This window comes from Capricornis sumatraensis, chromosome 2 (genome assembly GCF_032405125.1).
Source record: "Capricornis sumatraensis isolate serow.1 chromosome 2, serow.2, whole genome shotgun sequence".
Taxonomy (NCBI): domain Eukaryota; kingdom Metazoa; phylum Chordata; class Mammalia; order Artiodactyla; family Bovidae; genus Capricornis; species Capricornis sumatraensis.
Window position 1 is genome coordinate 9,487,136 of NC_091070.1, and position 10,769 is coordinate 9,497,904.

The window sequence follows — 10,769 nt, forward strand, 5'->3', positions numbered from 1 at the left end:
GGTCCCATCACTTCATGGCAAATAGATGGGGAAACAGTGGAAACAGTGTCCGACTTTATTTTTTGGGGCTCCAAAATCACTGCAGATGGTGATTGCAGCCATGAAATTAAAAAACGCTTACTCCTTTGAAGGAAAGTTATGACCAACCTAGATAGCATATTCAAAAGTAGAGACATTACTTTGCCAACAAAGGTCTGTCTAGTCAACGCTATGGTTTTTCCTGTGGTCGTGTATGGATGTGATAGTTGGACTGTGAAGAAAGCTGAGAGCCGAAGAATTGATGCTTTCAACTATGGTGTTGGAGAAGACTGTTGAGAGTCCCTTGGACTGCAAGGAGATCCAACCGGTCCATTCTAAAGGAGATCAGTCCTGGTGTTCACTGGAAGGACTGATGCTGAAGCTTTAACTCCAGTACTTTGGCCACCTGATGCGAAGAGTTGACTCATTGGAAAACACCCGGATGCTGGGAGGGATTGGGGGCAGAAGGAGAAGAGGACGACAGAGGTTAAGATGGCTGGATGGCATCACCAACTCAATGGACATGAGTTTGAGTGAACTCCGGGAGTTGGTGATGGACAGGGAGGCCTGACGTGCTGTGATTCGTGGGGTTGCAAAGAGTCAGACACGACTTAGTGACTGAACTGAACTGATACAATTCAATTTTACACATTTTAGAAAGTTAATTTTTAAGAGATAATCTGAAGTGACTGAATACAAAGAAGGAACTTGTTCTAATACTGCAAAAAAAGATTACAATTGAAAAAATTGCAAGACATTGAGCTTGGATTAAGTCTGGAGCTGTGAGACAGGGGTTTTTCTGCTGTTGTTTTGCATAGTCCACAGATAATAAAATGTTATCATAGAAATATGAATGGCAGTCTTCTCTAAACAAAGGATTCTCTGGTGAATTCTCATCCTGTCATTAGCTACATAGAATTATGAGCTTCCCTTTGCATTTAGACCACTAGAATGATGTTCTGATACAAATTTGTGTGACTTTAACAAGTTACCTGAAGTTTCAAAACTTCCCTTTCTTAAACTGGGAATAACAAAATTTATAATGTTGGGAGACAATTTCCCATGTTGTTGTTGTTGTCTAATTATTAAGTCATGTCCGACTCTTTTGTGACCCTGCAGAGTGTAGCCCACCAGGCTCCTCTGTAAATGGAAATCTCCAGGCAGGAATACTGGAGTGGGATGCCATGTCCTACTCCAGGGGATCTTTCCAACCCAGGGATCTAACCTGCATCTCCAGCATTGGCAGGCAAGTTCTTTACCACTGAGCCACCAGGGAAGCCCAGTTTCCCATGAGTCTTCCATATTTCTGCTTATCTTGTGAATCAAGATCCTCTGAACACTTTTTTCCACACTACCTTTTCAAAAATATTTGCACAACAAACAACCCTGAAAGATATATGCCAGGCTAGAAGCACTACCTTTTGCTGTCCATAATAATAATAATCATAATAGCTCCTTCCTGAACAAAAACTGGGCCAGTTTGCTTATAGTCCCTTTAAAAGATTGAAGTTTCCTAAAATTTGGGCTTCCTCTCCTATAATACATCTCAGCCCCTTCACAGTTCCTGACATACATTTCATATTGTTGTTGTGGAAATCAAATTATACAACACTCTTATAAACCTTAGCTCTGTGCTAGGGCAAAGAAGCATTCAAAAATTTTAGCTGTAACATTATTATCACTCAATCCAATGTTTAATAATATCCATAAATTTATCATTAAGCCTCACTTTTCAAAAGCTGTACTTAATTATAGATTTTTAGGATTTTATATCATTTTGCTTCTCTATTTTCTTTCATAATTGAATTAAATTTAGTGAAATTCAAATGAATTAAAAGTTGTACTTTTAATACACTTAATACTTCCACCATTTTAGCATTTTCAATTTTCTACTCATTTCAAAACACATTATGACATAAAATGGTCTAATAATTGAACAAACACTGTTATACAAAGATATTAATATTTCTAAAATCAAACAGTTGGGAGACAGAATACTCCAAGTATGACATAGTGGCAAATATTTGCTAACTGGTGTATGAAAACAGATTCAGTATGTATAAGAAAGAAAGTTGAGGGGTGGGATTAATTATTTTAAGTGTATGTACCACCTATGGACATTATATAAATTTAAAAACTTAAAATTTCATAAATTTTTACTTATTTTAAAACTATAACTCTATCTCTCTCATTTTATAAGCTTTTCCATTACTATGCCTGCCTGTGGTCAAACTACCAAGAAGGAAAGTGAAAGAACTCAGTCAAGCTTTCAATAACAACAAAAAAATAATAATCAATCAAACAATTAACATTAAATATAAAGCTATTAATGACATCAATTTTCTGAAGATTTTTTTTAATATACACAAAATGTCTTTTTCTTTTCTCTTTATACTATAATAAATGCCTCACAGATAAGTAAAACAAAATTATTTTCCTGAGTAAATATTCAACCCAATTACTGAGCTGAATTTAGAGATTGTAAATCTTCTCAACAAAAGGAAAAGTCATGAATTAATAAATAAACTTTTGTAATCTGGTACCTTTATTCCAATTAATGAGCAGGTAATAAGTAAATATTGAAAGAATAAATTAAAAATTATGAAGAACTAAACAGACTCATCGAAAGTGAAAGAGGAGAGTGAAAAAGTTGGCTTAAAACTCAACATTCAGAAAACTAATATCATAGCATCTGGTCCCGTCATTTCATGGTAAATAGATGGGGAAACAATGGAAACAGTGACAGACTATTTTTGGGGACTCCAAAATCACTCCAGATGGTGATTGCAGCCATGAAATTAAAAGACGCTTGCTCCTTGGAAGAAAAGTTATGACCAACCTAGACAGCATATTAAAAAGCAGAGATATTACTTTGCCAACAAAGGTCCCTCTAGTCAAAGCTATGGTTTTTCCAGTAGCCATGTATGGATGTGAGAGTTGGACTATAAAGAAAGCTGAGAGCTGAAGAATTGAAGCTTTTGAACTGTGGTGCAGGAGAAGACTCTTGAAAGTCCCTTGGATTGCAAGGAGATCCAACCAGTCCATCCCAAAGGAGATCAGTTCTGAATATTCATTGGAAGGACTGATGCTGAAGCTGAAACTCCAATACTTTGGCCACCTGCTGCAAAGAAGTGACTCATTTGAAAAGACCCTGATGCTGGGAATGACTGAAGGCAGGAGGAGAAGGGGATGACAAAGGATAACATGGTTGGATACCATCACCAACTCAATGGACATGAGTTTGAGTAAATTCCAAGAGTGGTGATGGACAGGGAGGCCTGGTGTGCTGCAGTCCATGGGGTCACAAAGAGTTGGACATGACTGAGCAACTGAACTGAACTAAACTGAACTGGTGGTTTGGATGGTTAAGAATTTGCCTTCAATGCAAGAGACTTTGGTTCAGTCCCTGGGTTGGGAAGATCCTCTGGAGAAGGGAATGGCTACCCACTCTAGTATTCTTGCCTTAAGAATTCCATAGACAGAGGAGACTGGCAGGCTACAGTCCATGGTGTTGTAAAGGAGTGGACTGAGCAACTACATTTTCACTTTTTCTTTTAACTTTCTTTTCTTTTTTTGACCCTCTATGTTTATGGAGTTTGTCTTTCAATGAAAGAAAGCATTTTGTTAATTACAAAGAAATGTAATAAATGTAGGTATTCTTCAGTATAATATAAAAGTAAAAGCATCATAAAACAAATAAAATGAACAATGAACACAAAGTCTTATTGGAGATGCTGTTGTTGTTAAGTGGCTAAGTTATGTCTGGCTCTTTGTGACCCCATGGACTGCAACAAGCCAGGCTTCCCTGTCCTTCATTATCTCCCTGAGTTTTCTCAAACTCATATCCATTGAGTTGGTGATGCCATCCAACCATCTCATCCTCTGTTGTCGCCTTCTCCTCCAGCCTTCAGTCTTTCCCAGCATCAGGGTCTTTTCCAAGGGGTCAACTCTTCACATCAGGTGGCCAAAGTACTGGAGTTTCAGCTTCAGCATAATTCCTTCCAATGAATATTAAGGGTGCTTTCCTTTAGGATTGACTGGTGTGTTCTCCTTGCTATCCAAGGGACTCTCAAGAGTCTTCTCCAGTACCACAGTTTGAAAGCATCAGTTCTTTGGCACTAAGCCTTCTTTATGGTCCAACTATCACATCCGTATATCCTGGGGAAAACATAACTTTGACTATCTGGACTTTTGTCAGCAAAGTGATGTCTCTGCTTTTTTTTTTAACATTGCCAAAGTAGTTATTTCACATCAACATTATGGAATTTAAAGAGAACAATCAAGGTGTCTCATAGACTGGAAATTGACTTATTAATTCCCTTTCACTTCCAAACTTCATCAAGCATTCACTACAGTTATGAGGTAAAACAGCTGAATGTTTGTGATCCAGATGAATTTTAAAATCTTCAGTCTCTCCTGTTGAATATTCAGAGTATTGACATAAGCAAATCCCTTCAGATAAATGTGATTTAAGTCTTTGCAATATTCTAGAGTACTTGAGAAGCCCTTCCCACAGTCATCACAAACATGTAGAAAAAATGTAACATGTTCAATAGCAAGTATCTGTTAACATTTGTATGAAGTCTACTCTGAAACCCACATACTTAACTAACAAAGAAGTTTTTACATTTGTCAGGTGTGATTTTGTTTAAGAGGCTCTATTGTCCATGTTCTCCATTGTTATACTTATTACTTTATTAATTAACTGCATGCTCACTTAACACATGGCTATGCAAGCCTTCTGGATCATTCGCTTCATGTTCACAGAACAGTCACAAGTACTTTTTATCACAGCTATGCTCCTAGAAATGTAGATAGAGTTCCCTGCTCTAGGAGAATTGTATGTCACACTTCTCACACCCATAAAAGTGATCACTAAAATGGGTGTCTGCAATGTGCCAGCTGAGGGTCTCAAAAATTAGTCTTTTTTTAAAATTAATTATTTTATTTTAACCACTCAATATTATAGTGGGTTTTGCCATATATTGACATGAATCAGCCATGGGTGTACATGTGTCCCCCATCCTGAACCCCCCTCCTACCTTTCTTCCCATCCCATCCCTCAGGGTCATGCCGGTGCACCGGCCCTGAGTGCCCTGTCTCATGCATTGAACCTGGACTGACAATCAAATCATCCCACCCTCACCTTCTCCCACAGAGTCCAAAAGTCTGTTCTTTACATTTGTGTCTCTTTTGCTGTCTCACATATAGGGTCATCATTACTATCTTTCTAAATTCCATATATATGCATTAATATACTGTATTGATATTTTTCTTTCTGATTTACTTCACTCTGTATAATAGGCTGCAGTTTTATCTACCTCATTAGAACTGATTCAAATGCACTCTTTTTAATAGCTGACTAGTATTCCATTGTGTACATATACCACAGCTTTCTGTCTTATAATCACAGTATTTACAAATGTCGGGATCCTCTTCATGCAGTTTGGATGTTTGATCAGAAGCTGGTAGCGAAACTTTCTCTGCAGACGCAGCACACCTTTGAATCAGTATGCTGCAAGATCATATGCTGCTTTAAATCAGAAAAATATCTCCTGTTGGACTCACAATGTTCACATTTATAGGGGTCACTGCTATTAGCTCTCAGTAAGGTCGTTTCTGCTGCGCAGAAACTAGCAGTAGCAGCTGCAAGGTCATTTCTGCTGGACAGTCACATTCACAGCTTGGCTCATGCCAACAATTTTGCAAGGTTTAGCTGGTGACTCTTCATCAGTTTAGTATCGGAGAGTCTCAGAGGATTTGTTTTCTGTCTCCATATCATAATCTTCAGAAATTTCATGTACTTCTGCGGCAACTGGAACATCTTCAGTAGTGTGAACTTCAGTGGGGCTCTCTCCTTGAGTTTGCTGGTGGGCTGATTCAGGAGAGTCAAACTCTTCATCACAGATTTCAATATCAGCAGATTTTTCTGTAGGAAAGGCAGTGTGGTCTAAAATTCTAAGAACAGGACCAGGAACCAGGTTGTACTGATTTCTGTTTCTGACCTTGATTCCATCTGTAAATTTTGGCAAGTCATTTGATGTCTCTGTATCTGAATCATCATCTTTGTTGTCAAAATATTTTGTCTGGTTGTCTCATAGAACACTGTAACAATGATCAGAAAAAAATTCCACTGAATCCATCTGCAATTCTGCTTATTCCAGAGGAATCTGAATAAGTAGAAAGATATAAAGTCTTTTTTCTTTTTGTAGGATATTCATTCATAGCTTTTAAATTTGCTGTAATCTTTAATACTTGAGTGAGGAAAAAATAAATTACAGAGAAGTTTTCACAGATGGTAAAATATGCACTCCCTATCTGTGCCACAAGCCGTAGGGGCCTGCCAAGATGGCGGGCAGGTGAGGAGTTGAGGAGGTGAGAATCGGGGCCTAGGAGGGACCATAGGCCTCCAGCCCCGGGGGTGGCCTGGTGGCCCATGACCCCTACAGGCACCTCTGTACCAACAAGGATTCCCTCAGGGCATGTCTCTGCTTTTCAATACACTATCTACATTAGTTGTCATAGTCTTTCTTTCAAGGAGCGAGCGTCTTTTAATATCATGGCTGCAGCCACCATCACAGTGATTTTGAGGCCCAAGAAAATAAAGTGTGACACTGTTTCCATTTTCCCCATCTATGTGCCATGAAGTGATGGGACCCAAAGCCATGATCTTAATTTTTGGAGTGTTAGTGTTAAGCCAGCTTTTTCACCCTCCTCTTTCACTTTCATCAAGAGACTGTCTAGTTTCTCTTGCTTTCTGCCACTAGAGTGGTATCATTGGCATATCTGAGGCTGTTAAAATTTCTCCTGGCAATCTTGATTTCAGCCTGTGATTCACCTAGGCCGGCATTTCACATGATGTATCCTGCCTATAAGTTATATAAGCAGGGTGACAATATACAGCCTTGATGTACTCCTTTCCCAATTTGGATCCAGTCCATTTTTCCATGTCCAGTTCTAATTGTTGACTCTTGTCCTGCACATGGGCTTCTCAGGAGACAGGAAAGGTGATCTGGTATTCCCATCCATTTAAGGAATTTCTACAGTTTGTTGTGCTCCACACAGTCAAAGGCTTACTGGAAGTAGATGCTTTTTCTGGAAACCCCTTGCTTTTTCTATGATCCTGGATTCTTTATCTCTATTGAAGATAAAACTCATTATCAGATTAAAAGTTTGTTTCATACCAACAAAAGATTTCCTAATAACTGATACAAACATATTCAAGGATTTTAGAATGAAGGAAATAAGGAATTTCACATCCCTAACTTTAATAATCTCAAGTCTACTTTAGCTTTCAAAATAAGGGAATGCATAGACTAAGAAGAGGAAGGATAATTAAAATATATAATAAAAGGTAATAATAGTAAAGATAATTTTTAAACTTCAAATAAAGGTTACCAAAATGTTACATTAAATTTTATTTCAAATAATTATGTACATCCTTCTAGGTTAGATTATAATAATGACCCAAAAGTACAATTAAAATGTATCCACATTTATGTGGTTCTTAAAAAAAAAATCACAATTTCAAAATCAATAGCAGTTTGAAGACAAGAGGGAAATTTCAGTCTGTTAGGATTAAGGAAGACGGACCAGTTCCATACTATACATGATCTCATGCTTAATGACCCCAATAACGATACTAGTCTTTATATAACACTTCATTTCTAGAGTGTTTTCCCAACCTTCTCTAGTTAATCAGTCAGTCAGTTCAGTCATTCAGTCATGTCCAACACCTTGCGACCCCATGGACTGCAGCATGCCAGGCCTCCCTGTCAATCATCAACTCCCGGAGTTTATTCAAACTCATGTCCATTGAGTCAGTGATGCCATCTGACCATCTCATCCTCTATCGTCCCCTTCTCCTCCCACCTTCAATCTTTCCCAGCATAAGGGTCATTTCAAATGAGTCAGTTATTTGCATTAGGTGGCCAAAGTATTGGAATTTCAGCTTTATCATCAGTCCTTCCAATGAATATTCAGAACTGATCTCTTTTAGGATGGACTGGTTGGATCTCCTTGCAGTCCAAGGGACTCTCAAGAGTCTTCTCCAACACCACAGTTCAAAAGCATTAATTCTTCAGCTCTCAGCTTTCTTTATAGTCCAACTCTCACATCCATACATGACCACAGGAAAAACCATAGCCTTGACTAGATGGGCTCTGTTGGCAAAGTAGTGTCTCTGCTTTTTAATATGCTGTCTAGGTTGGTCATAACTTTTCTTCCAAGGTCATAACTTTTCTTTTCTAGTTAATAAGGATAGACAAATCCTGCTGGGCCTTTCAGGGATTTCCAATAACATTTCTGTCATTTGGAGACTCCCTAAAATCCAAAATGCATTTGATTCTTTAAGAATTCAGCAATGATTAATTAAACCATATAAAACTTTAAGGGGTATATCATCTGACCAACTTTCATTCCCATGAAATTCTAAGGTTTGTTTCCTAAGACTACCCTTTGTTCCTTCTCATAAGTTTTAGTAACCAACTGGTTTTGCCTTGATAGTTTAGTCTAAACTAAGATGGGAATACCAGACCACCTGACTTGCTTCTTGAGAAATCTGTATGCAGGTCAGGAAGCAACAGTTAGAACTGGACACGGAACAACAGACTGGTTCCAAATAGGAAAAGGAGTATGTCAAGGCTGTATATTGTCACCCTGCTTATTTAATTTCTATGCAGAGTACATCATGAGAAACGCTGGACTGGAAGAAACACAAGCTGGAATCAAGATTGCCGGGAGAAATATCAATAACCTCAGATATACAGATGACATCACCCTTAGGGCAGAAAGTGAAGAGGAACACAAAAGCCTCTTGATGAAAGTGAAAGAGGAGAGCAAAAAAGTTGGCTTAAAGCTCAACATTCAGAAAACAAAGATCATGGCATCCGGTCCCATCACTTCATGGGAAATAGAAGGGGAAACAGTGGAAACAGTGTCAGGCTTTATTTTTCTGGGCTCCAAAATCACTGCAGATGGTGACTGCAGCCATGAAATTAAAAGAGGCTTACTTCTTGGAAGAAAAGTTATGACCAACCTAGACAGCATATTCAAAAGCAGAGACACTACTTTGCCGACTAAGGTCCATCTAGTCAAGGCTATGGTTTTTCCTGTGGTCATGTATGGATGTGAGAGTTGGACTGTGAAGAAGGCTGAGTGCTGAAGAATTGATGCTTTTGAGCTGTGGTGTTGGACAAGACTCTTGAGAGTCCCTTGAACTGCAAGGAGATCCAACCAGTCCATTCTGAAGGAGATCAGCCCTGGGATTTCTTTGGAAGGAATGATGCTAAAGCTGAAACTCCAATACTTTGGCCACCTCATGTGAAGTGTTGACTCATTGGAAAAGACTCTGATGCTGGGAGGGATTGGGGGCAGGAGGAGAAGGGGACGGCAGAGGATGAGATGGCTGGATGGCATCACAGACTTGATGGACGTGAGTCTGAGTGAACTCCGGGAGTTGGTGATGGACAGGGAGGCCTGGTGTGCTGCAATTCATGGGGTCACAAAGAGTCGGACATGACTGAGTGACTGAGCTGAACTGAAAAGGAAGGATACACAGATTATAGCTATAACTCACACATAGATTTCAAGCTATAAAAAAATTTAAAAATATAACCAGATTTTTAAAAATTTTAGTACAAGATATTCAATGGCTATTTTATCTCCCAAATAATGATCTTGCTCAAACAGTCAAGAAATGACATTCTTGAGGGAAAATAAATAGTTTACTTAGTTTATGTGTCCTCTTTTTTTTCTTTAGGGAGAGTACTCATGTTTTCCTAGCCTTCTTTATTTATTTGCTTTTTTTGAATGTTATTCAGTCTCTCTCTAAGCTCTTGTTTTCTCAGTCAACAATCTGATTAGAGCCAGACAATGTCTGTCCCAGAAAGATAAGAAATCTGCCTAGCAGAAAATTAAGGAATTTTAGTTCCAAGTGAGGCTGCCTTACTCATTGACGTAGTGAATTAGAGGAAACAAATTGGAAGTGAGAGGACAAATAGAGATTTCTAAATGTGTTTTCCCATCACTATGGCTATTAATAGAACCCTTGCTTTTCCCAAAAAATTATTGGGTAATATTTGTGCTGTGATATATATCCATAATAACCAAAGGCATTGTAGAGGTAGAAAAACAGAAGCTTATAACAATCAGAAAAAAATATTAAAAAAAATTTATCAAAGAAGTCATTCAAAGATGTCTTTCTTCAATGTTCTAAACAAAGAAAAACATTTTGTAGATAAAGGAAAGTGAAGTCACTCAGTCTTGTCCGACTCTTTGCAACACCATGGACCATAATCTACCAGGCTCTTCTGTCCATGGGATTTTCCAGGCAAGAGTACTGGGGTTGGTTGCCATTTCCTTCTCCAGGGGATCTTCCCAACCCAGCGATTAAACCAGGTCTCCTGCATTTCAGGCAGACGTTTTACCCTCCCAGCCACCAGGGAAGCCAAACTAAGTATGCTAGAATAAGTATTCTAGAAGCTAGAATAAGTATTCTAGAAGCTAGAATAAGTATGCTAAATATACTCTACTGCTTCTGCTAGCTAAAAATACTATGAGACCAGAAGTCACACTATTTTGGTGGAATAAATAGCAGAATTGTTCTATAATCTCTTCCCTAATTTCTTTGGGAATGAAAGCCTATGGAGAGAACAGAGCTTGTACTACCTAGTCATTGGCAAACTTTTCCAAAGAAAGGGTAAGCCTTTTGTAAGCTCCTTTGTCTTCCCCTGGTGGCTCTGATGGTAAAG

General features: G+C 38.5%; 1 pseudogene; it reads right to left on the reverse strand.

The window, feature by feature from the left end:
* Nucleotides 1–4,297: 4,297 nt before the first annotated feature.
* LOC138074094 (zinc finger protein 639-like) lies at nucleotides 4,298–6,243 on the reverse strand (annotated as a pseudogene).
* Between the last annotated feature and the right edge of the window lie 4,526 nt (nucleotides 6,244–10,769).